Source organism: Camelina sativa, chromosome 11, assembly GCF_030686135.1.
Source record: "Camelina sativa cultivar CO46 ecotype springtype chromosome 11, ASM3068613v1".
Classification (NCBI taxonomy): domain Eukaryota; kingdom Viridiplantae; phylum Streptophyta; class Magnoliopsida; order Brassicales; family Brassicaceae; genus Camelina; species Camelina sativa.
The window spans coordinates 46,841,857-46,858,121 of NC_141890.1; the positions used below are offsets into that span (position 1 = coordinate 46,841,857).

General features: G+C 33.9%; 1 pseudogene across 1 annotated transcript; it reads left to right on the plus strand.

Moving 5' to 3' along the window:
• Positions 1-9,864: 9,864 nt before the first annotated feature.
• LOC147935519 (UPF0481 protein At3g47200 pseudogene) lies at positions 9,865-12,189 on the plus strand (annotated as a pseudogene). The gene has a single exon (XR_015571892.1). The product of XR_015571892.1 is annotated as a UPF0481 protein At3g47200 pseudogene (transcript).
• The last annotated feature ends 4,076 nt before the right edge of the window (positions 12,190-16,265 follow it).

Consider the following 16,265-nt stretch of genomic DNA (forward strand, 5'->3'; position numbering starts at 1 on the left):
GTTCAGGCCGTTAAAAAGTTGAGACGAACCGATTGGTCCGAGAGGGGGACTGCTCGGTCCAATCCTCCAGGTTTTGTTAATATTCTACCGAAAACAAGGGTTACCGAAAAAATTGAATAGCTGATTTTTTTATTTTATTAATCAATCAACTAAATACAAAAAGTGGTCTAAACATCTTATTTATAATAAAACCTGAACCCTATCTAAACATATAATCTTCCAATTATTTATTATTTCTATAATAATTATCTTAGATAATTATGAAAGATATTTAATTTGGATTATTTCCAAATATCTCGCATATATAATCTCGCCAACAAGAGTATATAAAAATTTATAGAAAAATTAATATGCAGGATTCAACAATTAAGCACCGGATCAATTCTCCATGGACTTGCACTTTATGAATCCTCCACCAGATTAAACTATTAATATGCAGGATTCAACAATTATTTTAGATAAGCTTCCGTGCTAGAGTATATAAAAATTTAACCAGTGCTAGAGTATGTAAGTCTTAAAATTATAATATAAATAAAAAAAATTCAATCCGTGCTCTAGCACAGATCCTAATTTTTATTGAACGTTGTGGTTTGTCAATAAAATCTGTGGAAAATAAATTTGTAATATTGTGTTTAAAAATATTTGGAAACAACTTGATATAGGACTAAAGAAGATACTAATTAGTTGCACCTCTGAGAACCCATGATGCGGACAGTCTCTCTGGTATGCTTTGAACCTTACCCAAGCAGATTTGTAAGATTCAGCTGGTCCTTGTCTAAAGGTGGAGAGCTTAATCCTCAGCTCATCAGACATTGCATCATCGTAGAAATAGTTCAAGAACGCCACCTTGATGTCATGCCAGGTTGTCAGAGATCCTGGTTTGAGTTGCCTTAACTAATGAGAAGCTTCCCCAGCAAGAGAGTAGGGGAAAAGCTTGCAGTAGAGATAGTCCTCTGTGACTCCATTAGCTTTGATACTTGTGACTATATCCTCAAAGTGCTCAATATGGTCTAGAGGCTTCTCATGCGGCAAATTCTGGAATGGTCTTTGTCCAACAAGAAAGTTCTCCATTGTCGTCCCGTCGCCTCTGAACATTCTCCGCATCGGCTCTGGCATTGCATCGATCGATGCCAACATTGCGTCGCTCGACACCACGTGCATCATCCTCAACCGCGACGAGTTCTTCCTGAATAACCCGTCCATCAGCATCAAGTTTTTGGCCTTGTTCGTTGCGCACATGACCCTCTTGATCCCTCAAAACTCCAGCCGCATCTGGTCTCAATATGTTTGGGTTGACCATCTTTGCTGATTTGGCTGCTTTCTTGTTGTCACGCTCTAGTCTTCCTAACTCTTGGTTTGTAAGATTCAAGGTAGGCATGTTTGATTTTTCCTTGTGTGCGGCTTAGGCATGTACCTGAAACACACAAGAGAAAAGAAACAAAAGCGTGTGAGTAAAACAGAAAAATAAAAATCTAGACAAAATCAAAGACTTTAATCTAATGGTGAATCAAAAGAGTCTCCGGCAACGGCGCCAAAATTTGATATGCTCAAATTTAACCCTGAGCTAGTCTCTCAAATTAAGAGATCAATTGTAGTACTTAGGGATCGTATCCACAAGTACTCTAGATTCACACAATAGATTTAATAATCTTTTAACTATGCTAAACATAAATATTTTAATTAAATTGCAAAATAAAACAGAAAATAAAAGAGTTGTAAATCAATAGGAATAAACGCTAGGTCTAGGAAAATTCTCAGGAAATCATGGAAAATCAGATAAATTAATTAAACAAGCAGGATTCAACAATTAAGCACCGTTCTTGAACTCTAAACACAATTGTAAAATAAATCAGTTCTCATTGCAAATATTATCTAAGTTTTAAAACCCGAAAATCCAAATCTCTTTGCAAAATTCAAATTAAAAACCAGCAATAAAATCAAGTTTAGATAAGTTCACAAAATCACTAATTCAAATCTTTTTGCAAGAAGTTATTTTGCTCACCAAAGGTTTTTGTCAGGAAAATCAATTATATTCTCATATCAATCAATAATTCTAAGATCTAAATCCAGATGACTAATCAAAGATCTAGCATTAAGAACAACCTATGGTGAAGAACAAAAAGATAATGAATCCTAAATAAACAGATCTAATAATCCATGAAATCCCTAATGAAAAACCCTAAACCCAACAAGCAGATCTACTCAGACATAATCAATGAAACACAAAACATCTTCTGAATAAATTGCATTAAGAAAGAGATTAAAGAAGAAATAAAGGACATCTGAATCTTTTCTGAAGGAGTCTTGATTCTTCTCTCCAAAAACTCTCTAAAAATCTCTCAGGATTTTGCTCTCAAAAAGTTGTAGGGAAAATAAATCTTAGGTCTAAACAATGACTCAAAAATCCTATTTATATTCCTAAACACGTCCAGGGACTAATGATGCAAATATGGAAAACTTTGGGGCAGATTTGTAAATCTTCAAAACTTGTGGGAAAACTTCCGATTTCTTCTTGTGAACTCTGCATCGACCGATGCTGATGTTGTGTCGATCAATGCATCCTCTGAATTCGCCTCCCAACTTCGTAGCTCAGCCTCAATGCTTGATTAAGCTCCAAATCCTCCAATTTAGATCCATTATGCTCTAATCCATGCTAAATCCTATAAAGACTCAAAAGACTCTAAAAATACCAAAAAGACTCTATAAATAAATCTTATATCATGGATAAAAACACCTAAAAACCATGATATAGCAGGGGAACGAGGTTACATTGATATGAGAATTAGCAGTTCAATAACAGCTGCAGACGCATGGGGTAGGCGTGGTCAAAGGAGGCACCGTCTGCAGCACTACATGCTAATGGAAGCTGAACTTTTGGCGAAATATGAAAGCAGATCCTCCAGGGATGATGCGGTTCTTTGGAAAGGCAAGAATGGCAAGTTTCGTCCACGTTTCTCCACCAAGGAAACTTAGAATCAAATCCGCTCCACGGCTACTGAGGTCCCTTGGTATAAATGCGTCTGGTCACTCAACACAAAAATTCTCTTTCTGTACTTGGCTGGCAAGACGAAATAAGCTCTCTACCGGTGACCGGATGGCACAGTGGTCTCGCGGCGACCTGGGGGAGTTCGTTTTCTGTAATGCTGCTGAAACTAGAGACCATTTGTTTTTCTTCTATAGCTTCAGCACAGAGGTATGGGAAAATATAGCTCAGGCCATCTACGGAACTTGTTTTTCTACTAGCTGGTCTTCGATAATCACCTCCACGTCCAACAACTGGAGCGATCGTACAAAGCAGTTCCTCGCATCCTCTGTTTTGCAGGCAACGACCTGTTCAAAAACGCGGCCGCCGAGGCTGGTTAATCGCCGATTATACGCTTGGCGGAGGGTAATCGCCGTGATTTCATCCTATGTGGCAAACAAATCGGAAATTTTCAAATAATTCAGTTTTTTCACGTTTTTTAAGTTCGAAATAAGTTTTTCTTTGGAGATCTATGATGTAGGGACTAAATCTACAAGAAAACAAATAGAAACCGCATAGAAAAAGAAAAAAAAAAAGCGGCACTGATTAGGGTTACAGGTCGCAGACACACATGGAAGAAGACATGGGTATATTAGTCATTTCGTTTATAATTAAGAGTAATTCTAAGAAAATAGGCAAAAAAATACACTATCTAATAGTCGAACCATGGTCCATAGTGTTAAATATACACCAAACCACTAGACTACGCTACAACTTCGGTTAATATTCACAAGTTTAATATATTATAGCGCTGCCTTACCGTCCGATTAGCGCCTAGCGATTTTTTAAATATGGAGCGTAATGGGAGGAAACATGGCGAAGCCTCCAATCCTCCACTACGCATAGTTCAACACATTGACAAGCATATGCAAAACCAACTTATGGCACTTGGACTCAAGGGAGATCGACGTTACGACAATCCTCTCCTCATTTGGCTAGGCACTAGATTTTAAAATATTTTCCATGTCTTATAATTGAGAATTTCAACAGAATGTTGCAATAGTTGTAAAACAGTATTATTACTTTTGAATATAATTTAACATTATTTTCAAAAAAAAAATAATAAAAAAATAAAGTGACTCTCTCAAATGAGAGACTTTAAGAACCTTCCTAGAGACTCATTTGACACTAGTTCTAATTTAATTTGTTTTGAGTTTGATTTGTAGTTTTAAATTTTAAATAAACAGTCAAGTTGTATAAAAATTCTTAAAATATTGTATTTGAGAGACTAAGAGAGGTTCTCCCCACTGAAATATTGTATTTCAGTTTTGCTGTAAAATAGGATGTTATTTCACTATTTTATTCAATTGATTTTAAAACTTAGCTATTTTATTCATTTTCCATTAAAATTTCTAATTAAATAAAATGAAAATAACTTTAAAATAAGCTATTTAAAAAGATATTTTAATATAATTTAAGTTTTCATATTAATAAAATATATAAAAATAAAAAAAAACCCAAAAATCAAGTTTCCATCATCCAAGTCCGCAGAAATACCAAAAGATTTTAAGAAAATGAACTTAGAATAAGTACCAATACTAGAAAGATTTTAGTATCAAGTTGGAATACGACATTACGTTTGGAAAGAGAACACATTTGTCAATACTTGTTTTGGTTTTCTCTCCAAGAGACGATGTAAAGGCAAATTGGAAATCTGCTTACCTTTCTTTTGTTTTAGGATGACACAATGACATGTATTTTACTATTTTGTCGTTGTGGTATTTTGGTGACAGAAAAACCAAAAAAAGATATGAAAAGTCACATCGAAAGGAAAGAAAAAAAAATATATGACAAGTCACATCGAAAGGGAAAAAAAATAAAAACAAGAAATATGAAAAGTTGAATAATCTGGTATTAGAATGGCCATACAAGGTTCACTAGAGACGACTATTGACTACGAGGCTACCACGAAATTTTATTTTGGAGGAGTTGCAAGGTTAAGTCTGAATATATTTGTAGTCTTGTATGCAAGCCTGTATTGTTGTTCGTTTGCGAAGCTTGAGAGTTAAGGACCACCTATTCATTGTCAAACTTACTAATAAAAGTCTAAAAATTTGGTGCCGTCTAAAATCTGTTTTCTCTAGTGGTCCCTTGAGCCCGTGAAGACATTTCCAATTTTCCGGCAGAGTTTTTTCCCCTTACATAATGAAGTTGATATGCTCAAATTTACTTTGAGCTATTCTCTCAAATTAAGAGATCAATTGTAGTATTTAGGGATCATATCCACAAAAACTCCAGAACACACAATAAATTTAATAATTTTTTAATTATACTAAACCAAAATATTAATTTAAAAGCAATGCAAAAACAGAATTCAAAAGTGTTGTAAATTCAAGAATTAAAAACGCTAGGCCTAGGGAAATTCTCAGGAAATCATGGAAAATCAGATCAATTAATTAAGCAAGCAGGATTCAACAATTAAACACCGTTCTTGAACTCTAAACACAATTATAAAATAAATCATTTCTAACTGCAAATATTATCTAAGTTTTAAAACCCGAAAATCCAAATCTCTTTGCAAAATTCAAGTTAAAAACCAGCAATAAAATCAAGTTTAGATAAGTTCACAAAATCACTAATTCAAATCTCTTTGCAAAAAGTAATTTTACTCACCAAAGGTTTTTGTCAGGAAAATCAATTATATTCTCATATCAATTAATAATCCTAAGATCTAAATCCAGATGACTAATCAAAGATCTAGCATTAAAAACAACCTATGGTGAAGAACAAGAAAGATAATGAATCCTAAATAATAACAGATCTAATAATCCATGAAATTCCTAATGAGAAACCCTAAACCTAACAAGCAGATCTACTCAGACATAATTGTAAAAACACAAATCATGAATAAAATAGATAACATTAAGAGATTAAAAGAAGAAGTAAAGGAGTTCTGAATCTTCTCTGAAGGAGTCTTGATTCTTCTCTCCAAAAGCTCTCCAAAATCTCTCAGGGTTTTCTCTCAAAAGTTGCAGGGAAAAATAAAGCTTAGGTCTAAACAATGACCCAAAAATCCTATTTATATTCCTAAACACGTCCAAGGACTAATGATGCAAATATGGAAAACTTTGGGGCATATTTGTAAATCTTCAAAACTTGTTGGAAAACTTCCAATTTCTTCTTTGGCTTTGTGTCGATCGATACCATCAGTTGCATCGATCGATGCTCATTTCTGAATTCGTCTCCCAACTTCGTAGCTCAGCCTCAATGCTTGATTAAGCTCTAAATCCTCAAATTTAGCTCCATTAAGCTCCAATCAATGCTTAATCCTATAAAGACTCAAAAGACTCTAAAAATACCAAAAAGACTCTATAAATAAGACTTATATCATGGCTAAAAACACCTAAAAACCATGATATATCAGAAGTCAAAGTTTTTATTTGGGCTATGAGGTGCATGATCGGGCATGACTTTTGTGACGTGACTTTCTTTTCAAACTGTTTAAACTTGGTGAAGATGGTGTCTTCTTCTTCTGACTGGCCGGCTTTCTCGACATATCTCGATAACATCAAGAGTGACAGGGAGGAGTTTTCTACTTTTTATTTATCTTTTGTTCCTAGAAATGCAAATATAACTGCAGATTTTTTGGCACGCCAGGCGTGCACATTTCCGCAGAATGTTTTGTTTGTAAACAATTTCCCACATGAGCTGATCTTTTGTTGACAAAAAAAAATTTTATTTCATATTATACTAAATTTAAATGTGTGAACATTTTGACGTAAAAAAAAAATATATATATATATATATATATATATATATATATATTAAGACCATCTCCAATAGTTTTTCTTATTTTTTCCTCTGTGATAGAGATCTCTATAATAGAGGTGAGTTTTACTCCAATCCACATCTATTCTCACTTCTAAAATAAATAATACTATTTTTTCTTCTATACATAAAAAGACTCTATTTTTTCTTCTATAAATAGAGGAAAATATAGGAATCTCTATTTTATAAGTGAAAATAGAGGTGGATTGGAGCAAATTTTGTCTCTAAAATAAATTATTATATTTTTCTCTATTTATAATGGAAAAAATAGAGATGGATTGGAAATGCTCACACATAAAATAATTGTGAATATAATCCTTAAAAGTTCTCTGATTCTATATAGGGAGTACACATATCCCAAGAAAATGTATTGCTTGTCAAAATCCCTTTCCAAACTGTACACTTTATTTTTTCAAAGTTTTTTTTTGTGTTTCCATTTATATTTAAGGGCGTCAACAATTTTTTTTTTTTTCATCCTGAATTTTATTTCAGATCCACTAAACCAGTAATTACAAAGGTAAAAATAGAAACCAGAACAAGAAAAAACCAAAGTAAGCATCACAGATGCACTAGATTATGAAGCTAAGAAGACTATCCAAATGCCAGATAGGATTGAAAACATCTCTATTGAGTGACAATATTCGTTACAGTTCTTGCGATTCTATTCGCTGAGCCGAGAACCATCATAACATCACATGCTTCAAACTGCCCCATCACACTCTGATTTGGGTTAAAGCTTACTTCTATACCGCTAGGGGTGGGCATTTTAACCGAACCGAACCAACTGAACTCAAACCAACCCGAACCAAATCCAATCCTACACGCCAACCATTCGGTAATATTTCTTCTCAACCCAAATGATTCGGAAACCGAACCGAACCAATAATTCATTGTATTTGTTAAATTAATTAATAATATTATTAAAATGATAAATATGTGATTTTATCTATTACCACTTGCATTTGGTTTTTATTTTATTTTATTTTAACTTTTTAAATAAAATTAACTGAATATAAATATAGATTTGATTATATTTAATATTAGGTGTTAATTTTAATTTTCTAATTTATTTGATTAGTTAACTATTATTAAACCATAGTCAATTTTATTTTGTTACATTAACTAATGTTTAAACCGAATCAAAACCGAACCAAACTGAACAGAGCATAAACCGATCTGAACACAAACCAAACTAAACTAATTTCGGTTGAGTTTGGTTAAAGTTTTACCAAAACCGAATAAACCGAACCAAACCGAATCCAAACTTACACCAAAATGCCCACCCCAGCCGCGATCACCAATGAGGGTTTGAAATGCTATCGTGGCCTGACATTGTTTTAGTTAACATGTACTACATGTAATTTTTTTTTTTTTAATAAATAAGTGATTCTGGATCAAAACCTAAACATTTTTGTTAGACCAAAACCAGAACATGTTATATGGTTTCGTACCAAGCCCCATTCGAACCAGCAAACTTTAGATCCTAAATATCTTTACCATCTGGTTTTTAATTGGAGCAAAAGCATCCCTACCATGTGATCCCTCAATATCCAGTATCTACCACACATGTCCTTGACATATCTTCGTGTCCGTCAATTCCTGCCAGGCTGGCAGTTATCATTTTTTAAGTTTAAAATTTTGTTTAATATATTAATAAATGTAGGGCTATATTAATCTATATAAATAAAAAAAATTTTAAAATTGAACATCCAATAAATAGCCAAAATATTTGTCAGTCTGTCAATAAAACATTTGCATAATGAATAAAATTGTTTAAACCTTTGTCAATTAAACAAAATTTTTGGTATAATTGTGAAGTAAGTAAAAAGATATAACAAATATGTAAAAAGAGAAACTAAATATAGCTAGTGAAGGTTATGAAAAACCTCTTTGAAAACAAAATTCGTTGTTTATCTTTCTGTGACTTACTTGTTTTGTCTGTAATAAGCACCTTCAAGAATTGAATATATTTAAATTTCAACTTATTTTTTGTTCCTAAAGAAAGGTGGTTAAAAGAAAAATATAATTTTTTAAAATAGATAAGATACTATATCTATATCTTTTATTTTTTTTGTTTATTAATTTTTAAAATCTAAGCAAACTGTTATATTTTTTATTTGATTAGATTTTTGATAAAAAAAAATTTAACCTGTGCTGGAAAAGCTTTTTGATAAAATTTGTGGTTATATAGATTTTATTGATTATATTTTTAAAATCTTAGCTGTTAATTTTTTCTTTTACGGACGAATTAGTTTTGATTCTAATAGATTTTTTTTTTTAATTTTCTACAATTTTTTTTAACAGCTTATTTTATTGATTAACTTGTTTCCTCTGGGAGGGATATACTGTGATCTTCATGGAGCATATTTATAATACAAGAAGGAACATAAGAATAAGAGATAAATGTTCAACAATTTATTTTATTTTATGTGTCTCCAATTTTCATTTTTTAATTAATTATATTAATTTATTTAATTAATTAATTATTCTTAATAAAAAAATTATAATGGCAATTGAATGTAATTTTTTACACAGGTTAGTTTCAAATTTGTACTTCCCAATTAATATAGTAGGATTTAAAACAATCCATCATTTATCATTGTCTATCTATTTCGCTATACTATTATAATATTTGTTTTATGCATAGAAAAATCTTCGTCTCATAGTCGTACTCGATATGAAAGATTTTTAAAATCTTAGCTGTTAATTTTTTCTTTTACGAACGAATTAGTTTTGATTCTAATAGACTTTTTAATTTTCTACAATTTATTTTATTTTATGTGTCCCCAATTTTTATTTTTAATTAATTATATTTATTTATTTAATTAATTAATTATTCTTAATAATAAATTTCTAACGGTAATTGAATGTAATTTATTATACATTTTAAGATTACTTTCAATTCTGTACTTCCCAATTAATATATTTGGATTTTAAGCAATCTATCATCTATCATTGTCTATCTATTTAGCTATACTATTAAAATATTTGTTTTATACGTAGAAAAATCTTCGATATGAAAGATTTAAAATATTTGTTTTATACGTAGAAAAATCTTCGATATGAAAGATTTAAAATATTTGTTTTATACGTAGAAAAATCTTCGATATGAAAGATTGAAAGGGTTTTTTGTTTTTTGTCAAAGCGTCTTCTATGTAAGTCTTCTGCGTATATTCTTTCATATTATCGCATTTTGTGTTCTGTTTCTGCTTTTGTTTTAAACCACAAAAACCTTCAGTGCGTTCCCTGAATGTATCATTGACCGGATACAATGAACTTTGACAAGCAAGGGAAAGTGAGCTTATTCTCAAGATTCGAGGCGCCAAAACTTATGAAGGAATCAGCCGGGGGGAAATCTTGTTGTATATTCAGAGTCCAACATAGGCTTGGTAAAATCAACCGCAAAGCTTACGACCCAACTATGATCTCAATTGGTCCTTTCCATCACGGGAGAAAACAAGTCAAGATGATTGAAGAACATAAGCCCCGTTTTCTTCAGCTCTTTGTGGCCGAAGCTGAAAAGCATGGCGTGTGCTTGGAAGATTTGTGCGATTCGGTATCCAAGATTGAGGGGGAGATAAGAAATTCTTATTCAGAGACTTTTCCCCACCTTGATGGGGAGAAACTCCGCAATATGATGCTTCTTGATGGTTGCTTTATTCTTATGATGTTTCTTATCATCGCAAGGAAAGTTCGACATGATCCTATTTTCCAGATGCCATGGATTCTCCCGGCGATTAGGAGCGATCTTCTGCTATTGGAAAATCAGGTCCCTCTCTTTCTTCTCCAAACTCTCTTAACAACGTCAAAGATAAGCTCTACAATTGGTTTGAAAAAATTGGCATTGAACTTCTTCAGCTACTCAAATCCATTACATACAACAAAAAGTTCATGTGATTTTGAGGCAAAACATCTTCTTGACCTCGTTCGTCAAACTTTCATCCCCACTGCTTCTCAAACTACAACCCCAAATCACACAAGTTTATCCATTGGGTTTCGCTCCGGAAAAAAATCTGAAACAGAGACATCATGGCTGGACTCTGGTTCCAGCTCTTTTCTTCGATTGATTCTCTCGGCAAAAAGGCTACGTAGCAAAGGCATAAGATTTAAGCCAAGGAAAGATGCATATACGCTCCTTGATATAAGATTCGACAACCAAGGTGTGCTTCAAATACCACCAATAGTCATAGACGACTTCATCCGTATAGCCTTCCTCAACTTTGTTGCATTTGAGCAATTCTACCCATATTGCTTAAACTACATAACAAGCTATGTGGCTTTCATGGGTTGCCTCGTGAACGAGGAAGACGACGCAACACTTTTGAGCAGCATAGGGATTGTGGAGAACTATTTTCAATCAGCTCAAGAAGTCTGTTGCTTCTTCAAAAGCCTAAGTAAAGATGTTGCTTTTGACATATCTAAGAGTTACTTAGCTGATGTATTTGAGAGAGTCAACCAGCATACTTCTAACAGGTACCACATGAATTCCACCTTTGGTTTTCTCAGGAGTTTGGTAACATCTCGTTATGCTCTTTTTATGCTTATTGCTCTCGTGTTTATTCAGACCATCTTGCAACTCTTTGTTGCTTTTCGTCTTGCATCGAAGGGTAAATGAAAAATATCGCATGGTTGTTGTTTTAATGACCACACACTATAAAGTTCATATTTTCCAGTGTCGTATTTGTTTTTGTGATGTTTATATCCGAACCTTATGTTATCGTATCTTTGCTATATACGGATACTGGGTTAAAAAAACTGTTTGGCACATTTATACAAATAAACAGCTGATACTAAACCTTATATTTATTTTGAAACCTCATATTTTAATTGTTGGTAGCAGATTCAAATCTAAGACTCAATAGCCGTTAACAAATGTCACATAACTAAGAGATATTTTTATGTTACAGCACGTGTTGACGTTTTTTTTTTCTTCCAAAACTTCAAAATATAATACTCCCTCCGTTTCAAAATATAGGATATTTTGAGTAAATCACGCATATTAAGAAATGACTACTTTAAAAAAGTTCAACCAATTATCAACAAAACTGCATAATATAAAATATTAAACTAATCTAAAAGTTACATAGAAACTTAAAAACATCTTATATTATGAAACAACAAAATTCTCTAAAACATCTTATATTATGAAACAGAGGGAGTATTAAAATTAGGTATGGGCGTTAGGATATCAGATCGGATTTTTTGGATTTCGGATTTTTTGTATGTTGACTCTAATATCTATTCGGGTATTTATAAAATTAGGAACGGTTTTGATTCGGATAGGTTCAGATATGATTACCGATTACCAAAATTTATTGGATAAGGTTTTATTCAAATACTTTTTAATCTGATTGTACCCAAATAATCATACTAACTTAGTATCTAAGACAAAAGAAAAATATAAATGAAGCAAATGACAAGTTCAAAGTTGAAACCAACATAAAACCATATCAATTTATAAAAGATATGTGGCATATCCATCAGGATATCAAACTGTTTCTTATATATTCAGGTATATTTGGATATCTATTGAATATCAGATATAATCCGATATCCAAAATAATGGAAGTCAAGAACCGATCGTTTTTTTTTCCTTAGTTTTGGCTCGGTTTTAATCTAATTTTTTTGGTTTGGATTTTATGCCCATAACTAATTAAAATATCTTGGCTGTTTTGAAAATGGGACTGAAGGTCTCCTCACAATCAATATCAATCTTTTGCGAATTCCCATTGGCTACCAAGCGTACCTTGTAACGATAGAGTTTGCCTTATGCACCAAACTTATGCCTATATAACCACATTGAACCCACAATATTAGTATGTTGGGGCTGTGGTACTAGATTCCTCATTCATGGCTGATTTCTAGTTAGGATCTTCTAAAGATTTTAAGTAAGAAGAGGGAAGAGGTGAAAGAATTTCAAAATGAAGAGAAAGAGGTTGTCTATGTTTGGTAATAACGCTTTTACTACATGTTCTCATTTAGTGCCCACCAACGGATTGAGGCGGTGGCACAGTGTTTTGTAGAGGCGGTGAAAGAGTTGGTGGATCGGTTGGTCAGAGAATAGGAGAGATTGATTGCAACATTGATGGCTCGTTGGGTTGAGTTATGTTTTCTTGGATCTGTTTTGAGAGAAGAAAAGTAGATTCATCAATGGTAATATGTTGGAAAATGATTACCTTCCGAGAGAAGATTTCTAAACTGCAATAACCCTTTTGATTAGACGTATAGCCAAGGAAGACACATGTTGTAGAGCGAGCATCAAGCTTATGGGAACAAACCAGGAGTAGGTTAGGATAAAATAGGCACCCAAATACGCAGAGGTGATTGTATGTGAGTTGTTTGCGAAAACGCTTGGTGAATGAAATTTCATTGTTGATGGCAGATGAGGGAAGGATATTGAAGAGATGACCTGCCATCATGAATAAAATTAATAAAAAATATATTAAAATAAAGTAAAAATATTGATAAAAAGTTTAAAAACAATTTTAAATAAAATTAATGTTTATATTAATTTTTTATAAATGTTTTAATTTTTTACATTAAATTATTTGTGTTACGACATACTTTTAAAAGATATATATTTAAAATTATATAAAAATAGTTATGTATGTATATTAAATATTTATTTTTATTTAATATTAGAAAACCACGGGCTGACCCGTCAACCCGCGGATATAACCCGCTAAAACCCGCAATCCGTTTGGGCTAGGCCCGCAAGGCCCGCTTTTTAACGGGCTTAATATTTAGTGTCCATGCCCGCCCTGCTGAGGTACTATTTGGGCTAGGCCCACGGGCATAGAGCCCGCTTGACACCTCTAAATTTGACCCAATAGTTGGTAGGCATACTCGCTAAGAAGAGCAAAGACCAAACATAATTGTTTAGTGTCCAGAGAGTGCATTTGGCTTTGCCATTTTGTTGGGAAGTATATGGGTAAGAAAAGCAAGGAATGATTCCATAAGATGACAAATGATTGAAAAAATGTCGGTTTTTGTATTCACCACCATTATCGCACTGTAGGGATTTAATGTTGCGGCTAAATTGGTTAGATACATAAGCAAAAAAACATTAAGAAAGTTCATATATATTTCAGATAGGAAAAACACAAAGAAAATGAGTGAGATGGTCAAGATAAATAACATAATGTTTTATTCCATTGACGCTAAAAATAGGTGAGGTCCAAACATCATAATGAATTTATTTTCAAAAGGTTTGGAAAGAGAAGAAATAACTGAATCAAATGGTAATCTAGTGTGTTTCTCATATGTCTATATTTTGTCTCTCCTTAGCATATTTTATCATGCATTTAGCTAGGATAACTCATTGGTTTGCATCATTTTCTAGTCCTTTCTATACACTTTGCATGTCTAGGTAGTTCTTGCATCATCCTTGCATACATTGTGCATTTTGAAGTATTTCAGGTATTTAGGAGACGTTGGAAGCGCATCTGTCCGAGCCACTCTCACTCGCCACGCACTCCAGCCATCTGTCCGAACCACTCTCACTCGCCACGCACTCCAGCCATCTGTCCGAGCCACTCTCACTCGCCACACACTCCAGCCATCTGACCGAGCCACTCTCGCTCGCCACGCACTCGAACGCATCACTTGAGCCATTCTCAAGTCACCAGTCGGGAACGCATTACTCGAGCCATTCTCAAGTCACCAGTCGGGAACGCATCACTAGAGCCAATCTCACAACACTCCTGGAACCGTATCTCGAGCAATTCTCACAACACTCCCGGAACCGTCTCTCGAGCCAATCTCACAACCCCGATCGAGCCCCTCTCTCGAGCCAGTCTTATCCGCTTGATCGAGCCGCCCGTTCAAGCCGTTCCACTTGAGTGGGATTTAGCTTTCAACGTCTTCATCAAATTTTTAGGAAATTGAGTCATATTTCCAACGCCGTTCATTTCAAGCCAATCAGAGTTGTGGTTCAAGAGTTATCATCGTTTTAGTGGATGCGTATACACCCAGCTCGAGCCAAAACCACTCTGGTTCGAGCCAACACTCCTCCACTCCACCCAGTCGACCTCGCTCGAACCTGTCTCACCACGCATCACTCGACCTCATTCGAGCCATGTGGATTGAGCCACTGGACGCACACCGGCTCGTTCGCACATGTCAGGAAGACGTTCCGTCTTACACGCTTCAGGAGATTCCCAAACCGACGCTTCACCTTGTCGTTTTAAGTTTTAGGGATTTACATGTTTTTATTATAAATACATTTTGTTAAGTCTTGGCTGAAGACATCTTTTATCTCATATTGTTTCTTTTCCTGATGGTTTTTACCTAGCCACCAAATATGTTCTGAGACTTTGTATTCTGATATCTTTAAGATTATTCAGTTTTTGCATTTGATTCCTTATACAAAGTTGTTCATCTTATTTTTATCTACCTAATAATGTTTGCTTCAATGTTTTCTGTGTATGCATCCTTGATGATGATTTTCGGATCTGAGTAGTGTGGTAGTTCTTGAGGATGGGATAGATTAGGTGGAGGATCTTAGGATGTAGAGTGTTTAAGCTTTGATTGTATGATTCTCTTATGGACTAGAGTTAGAAATACTAGTCTCTCTCTGGTCAATTGGAACTAGGTTTTAGACATTTCCGCACCCAAAAGGTGTTCGATGAAATGTCTGACCAACTATTGCCAGAGACTTACGTTCCTAGCCTAAGAGATTAGTTGTCTAGGATGTTTGTTGACGTGAATGAACTTGTTTTTCATGCCATGCTTGATCATGTTTCTCTAGCGAGAGCTAGGTTTGGAAGTGGTTGAGTTTGAGTAGCTTTTGTCAAGAGATTGGATTAGCTAAGAAGTGATGTTCATTGTTTAGGGATGGTTTGTTTGTGGCATGTTAAACACTCTATAGACTAGAATACTCCACCGACATCAATTACTCCCATCCTTAGGACTTCTTTCTTTCTGATTTTTATTGCATTCCTGAGACTGTTTTGTTTCTTGCTTTTTAGTTCATGCGTAGACCTGTTTCTGTTTTTATTCATTTTCGCTTCTTGTCATGCATTCTCGTTTCTAGTTCTGTGACTCATTTCCGTTTTGCATTTTAACCATTCTAGGATTGTTAGACAAACACTCTTTTTGAATTGGCTTGACTTGTGATTGCTTGATTGCATCTCAATTGTTAATAAAGTTTCCTAACTGGATTGACACCTTAAATATTACAACTGCATAAGGTTAACTGAACCTGCTAGGACATACAAAAATCTTAGTATCAATTTGGCGCCTTAATTTTTGAAATCAACCCCGCAAGTGCGGGTCTGAATATACTAAAGACTAAAAGAAATGAATTTTGGTTTGAAATACATCTATCAGTTTAACCTAAGCTATTGAATATTGATAATAAGAGCCAAGAGAATACAAAATCCTTCTCCGTTACATCATCTTTCTAACTCCGATCTTGGATTGATTAACAACAATTGTAAAGTCTCACTATCGTCGATAAAGTCTCCCATCGATT